The sequence below is a fragment of the Eurytemora carolleeae genome, unplaced genomic scaffold (assembly GCF_000591075.1).
Source record: "Eurytemora carolleeae unplaced genomic scaffold, Eaff_2.0 scaffold366, whole genome shotgun sequence".
Taxonomy (NCBI): Eukaryota; Metazoa; Arthropoda; class Copepoda; order Calanoida; family Temoridae; genus Eurytemora; species Eurytemora carolleeae.
In genome coordinates, this window is record NW_019396319.1 from 8,935 (window position 1) to 14,487 (window position 5,553).

Genomic DNA, 5,553 nt, shown 5'->3' on the forward strand with positions numbered 1-5,553 from the left:
CCCTCCTCCACCACTATTCCCCACCCCTCCTGTGTTTTAAAGGGAGGAACTCTAGTCATATTTAACACTTGCTCTCCCTATCAATAGAGATGGACATCGTTTTTTTTATCATTCAGAGTTTTTAAATTTTTGAGAGTTTCCACAAAAAAATATCGTTGTATTTATTAACCAATAGTATTTTCATTACATGTTTTCTACTTTTATGTTTTATTCTGACCTAAACTAACCTAAATTTCTTAGACAACACGATTTTTTAAAGGATTTTAGATTTAATAAACGATTTATTATACTATTTAGCCAAAAATATTTAATTTTTGATATTTTAGTATATTATATGAAAGTAAAAAATAAAAATGAAAAAACGATATCCATCTATATTGATGACTCCTCCAGTCTCCTATACTCATATTCATGGGAATCCCGAACAACTGATGAATTTGAGAAACTCAATAGAAACAATATGTAGATGTATCAGATTTATTCTTAAAGGGAATGTTAGCGTAATTTCAAGTGACCCTCCATGCAAAGATGGCAATGCCCGATTTACCCTTAAAAGTTTTGTCCGTTCAAATATAAAATAAAACTCAATTTTTGTGATGTTTGTTTGTGATTTCTCTGCAATAGGGACTTCGCATTTCTGTCTTATCAGAAAGACTGGACAAAATTGTTCAGATTAAACACTTTTCGAGTCAGAAAAACGACGTTATCTTCCATATTTATGATCAGGTTAAGGTTTCAAGAGTACAATTGTAAATTGGGCATTGTCATCTTTGCATTGAGGTTGACTTGACATTACGCTTACAGTTCCTTTAAAGATGTTCTCTCACATACAAAAGTTATTGAGTAAACATAATTTTTTGAAAATGTTAAACATAATTTTTTGAAAATGTTTCAAAACATAAATCTCTGGATTGTTCGTTTCAATTATTTGTTGATTTCTTCAATTCAAACAATTTATTTTTTTGTGTATTCCTCATTTTTATTTCCTTTGTCTCCTTTTTCTTTAAATTTCCTCAAATTTCTTAAGAAAATTATTTTATTGTAGTTTTAATTCTTTTCGATAAACCCCCCCCCCTTCCCCTTNTTGCTTCTAAAGATAATAAAAATCTATTCCCCAATCTATACAATCTAAAGCCCCTCCGACCCCCCCCCAACTGTTTGGCTGATTACACTTCTACGGCTTTGCAGGAAGTTTATTGAATAGTTTAATAATAGGTTTTTATCTCAATCTGTATTGAAACCATACTGACAGCTCTATCATATATATAAATATGTTTATAAACATGGCTTCAATCGGTGTTTACAGTAATACACATTAAACTTTGAAGTACACAGACACATTTTTGACTGACATGAGACACGCCTAATGTGCAGTGTACACAGACCCCTGTTTATAAAATAAGATGCTTTTTAAGCTATAACATACAGGGTTACCTACAAAGGATGAGACTCAGAGATGACTGTACGGAAACTTTACCGTCTGTTTCCTTATATTCATGATTTCCTACAACGATAAACTTCTTTCTTGCGTTGTAAAATTATTTAAATAAGCCAGTTAGTTGAAGACTACAGAAAAGACAGAGAATGAATTTAATCTTAATTGGATCTTCATGTTTGAAGAGTTTCTGTATATATAGGTCGGCTTTACTGACTGATCCTTGTCAGGGGCAGCCCTGCAAGTAATACTGTTTTCTTAATAATATTTAATTTATTGAAAGTGCTTAAATATCGTCTTCCTATTCCACAGTTTTATGAGGATTACTGTAGTTTGCAAAATATTAAAGATGTGTCTCTCACACTCCTCATACTATTACTTTATCTATTATCAGATATGTGAGAAATCAGCTCCAGCTAAAAACTGCTTTCTTTTTCCAAATCATTTATTGTAAACCATAAAAATACGATATTAAAGGCAGAAGTCTTGATTCACCCTTTAAATCGTCATGTTTGACTAGTTTTAGGTTTTCATCAAAGAGAATAGAATATATATTAGAGTGGAATTTACTAGAAAAAAGTGTAAAACGACCATTTTGTTGTACTGTTTCCATACTGCAGGTGTACTTCACATATTTATGCTATATAACCTTTTGGGCCCTGGAATATCATTTTATAGAAAATCTAAAATTAATATTAAAAGAAAACCAAATTATGAAATAGGTTGGTTTCATAATTGACCAATGATCATTTCACATAGACTCTATGCCTTTCACTTTTTAAACGATGATTTTCCGTTATAACTATAATCAAATGATGTTTTTATTCAACTAATTTATTTTATTTTATTTAATTAAAAGCTTTAAATATTCGAAATTGAAATGGATAGTCTAGGGAACATACTGTATCAATGTATCTACTGCATATAATTTGTGAACATTTACATGATTTGTACACTTTGAACTCTCTTTCAGGCTGTAAGGGACTGACAAAATTCATACCGAGGGATTGTCTAAATTCCACTCTAATATATATTCTATTCTCTATGGTTTTCATTAATCCTTAGTGACGCATTAGTTTTTCACGCATTTTGATATGTCATTTAAAAAATGTGTCGAACTTTCCATTGCAGTATTTAATTTTCATTTAAGAAAAGTTTAAAACTTTATAATCACAAAAAAAAAGTTGGTCAGATCAACTCCGACTTTGCCAACCCAAGTAGCATCGACTTTGCTTACCGTAGTAGCATCGACTTTGCTAACCCTAGTAGCATCTTCTTTGCCAACCCTAGCAGCATCGGCTTTGCCAACCCTAGTAGCATCTACTTTGCCAACCCAAGTAGCATTGACTTTGCTAACCCTAGTAGCATCGACTTTGCTAACCCAAGTAGCATCGACTTTGCTAACCCTAGTAGCATTGACTTTGCTAACCCAAGTAGCATCGACTTTGATAACCCAAGTAGCATCGACTTTGCTAACCCAAGTAGCATCGACTTTGCTAACCCTAGTAGCATTGACTTTGCTAACCCAAGTAGCATCGACTTTGATAACCCAAGTAGCATCGACTTTGCTAACCCAAGTAGCATTGAATTTGCTAACCCATGCAAGTAACATCGACTTTGATAACCCTAGTAGCATTGACTTTGCTAACCCAATTAGCATCTACTTTGATAACCCAAGTAGCATCGAATTTGCTAACCCAAGTAGCATCGACTTTGCTAACCCAAGTAGCATCGACTTTGCTAACCCAAGTAGCATTTAAAGCTAATTGGGCTTGTTAATGTTCTAACTGACTGCCGGTTCAGATAAGGACAAGCAGATTTAGTAAATTTAAATTTAAGGATGAAATTTTTTTATACGTAACTGCATGTGATCCATCTTACTAACTGCAGGTGCAGATCTCTTTACTAAATTGAAAATTATGTTAAAATTAAAATTAATTTTAATTTAATCAATAGGTGATCTAGTTTTAATGGAGCTGAAGCTTCTTCTGTAATTATTATTCAATTAATAGTTATTTGATAAATTATATCTTCTTTCATTAATGAAAATACAACCTTATAACAAGGAAAAAGAACAAAGTATCTTGAACCTAAATATGTTTTAAAGTTATAGTAATCTTTGTCTGTATGTCTGATCATAACTCATGAACCCTGGACCGATTTGCCTCAAATTATTATTATTATTTCTATTATTATTTTTATTAAAGTTGTCTTTGCGATAAAAAAGCTATTCTATGACTAAATGTAACTACGTAGATATATTCTTTATCCGAAATGCGCAAAATGAGTCATAGAAATAACGACGGTGATGAGCCGCGCTTTCCAACCTCAAACTCAAAATAAATCCTCAAATCCTACCGCGTTAAAATCTTTTAAATATTTGAGTAAAAACGGACAAATTCAACCCAAGAATATTTAAAACTTGTGAACTTTTGCGTAGGCGAATTTCGTGCAAATGATAACGAATAAAGTCCGATTGTTTAAATTTCAACGTCCGTTAATTTAAAGCCACAATTTCAAGGTGTCATTTAGGCCTTTCTCATACAGTTGGAGTGATGATGTCATAAAGACTATGACGTCATAAACTAGTTCCTCACCATGTTCAACCCTTACTCCCCCCCCCGAAACGTTGAGAATCCAGCCGTTATTATAAAAACTGCCGAAGACCAGATGATATAAAACGTAAAAAGATGATGGTGAAATAATTATACGCACAGAGACGGGATTTAATTTCAAATATTTATTTTTTTTTAATTTGTTGCTTGAATAATCGATGATTCTAAATATCCAAATATATGAATATCTAAATATCTGAATATCTGAATATCTGAATATCTGAATATCTGAATATCTGAATATCTGAATATCTGAATATCTGAATATCTGAATATCTGAATATCTGAATATCTGAATATCTGAATATCTGAATATCTGAATATCTGAATATCTGAATATCTGAATATCTGAATATCTGAATATCTGAATATCTGAATATCTGAATATCTGAATATCTGAATATCTGAATATCTGAATATCTGAATATCTGAATATCTGAATATCTGAATATCTGAATATCTGAATATCTGAATATCTGAATATCTGAATATCTGAATATCTGAATATCTGAATATCTGAATATCTGAATATCTGAATATCTGAATATCTGAATATCTGAATATCTGAATATCTGAATATCTGAATATCTGAATATCTGAATATCTGAATATCTGAATATCTGAATATCTGAATATCTGAATATCTGAATATCTGAATATCTGAATATCTGAATATCTGAATATCTGAATATCTGAATATCTGAATATCTGAATATCTGAATATCTGAATATCTGAATATCTGAATATCTGAATATCTGAATATCTGAATATCTGAATATCTGAATATCTGAATATCTGAATANTAACACGAATGGGGGGGGGATAAACTATCTTTGTACCTATATCTTATGTGTCATTATAATGTTAACTAGGGCCAATGTTTCATACCTTTAAGTAATTTTAGCACATTGTATCTGACCTTAATTATTATCTATTGTTGGATCAAACTTATCATGTCAGACCAAACTATGGTCGAGGCACAATAGTTCGCAATAGAAAGGGGGGAATGTAACCTTATAAACGCTCAAAACAGCCGGAAGGTTTTTTTGTAAGGGGTATGGGAAATTTATTTAAAGGGAAACTTTACAAATTTTGTAATTCTACAATTTTTCTCCAACAAGTTATTTATACCTTAACTTGATGCAAAAATAGCAAATTTTGGCCACTATATTTGTGAAACGGGGGGGGGGATATTGGGGCAAAGCCCCTTTCCTAAAAGAAGTAAACAATATTATTTTATGAGATGTTGAGATGTTGATCGAAAATGTTTTAATTGGATTTTGGCAAATAATGTATAAAAAAGTCAACATTACATATTATATTCGCCATTAATATTGCCAGATTGCCTTAATATTATATTCGCCATTAATATTGCCAGATTGCCTTAATATTATATTCGCCATTAATATTGCCAGATTGCCTTAATATTATATTCGCCATTAATATTGCCAGATTGCCTTAATATTACTATTAATATTGCCAGATTGCCTAAATATTACTAT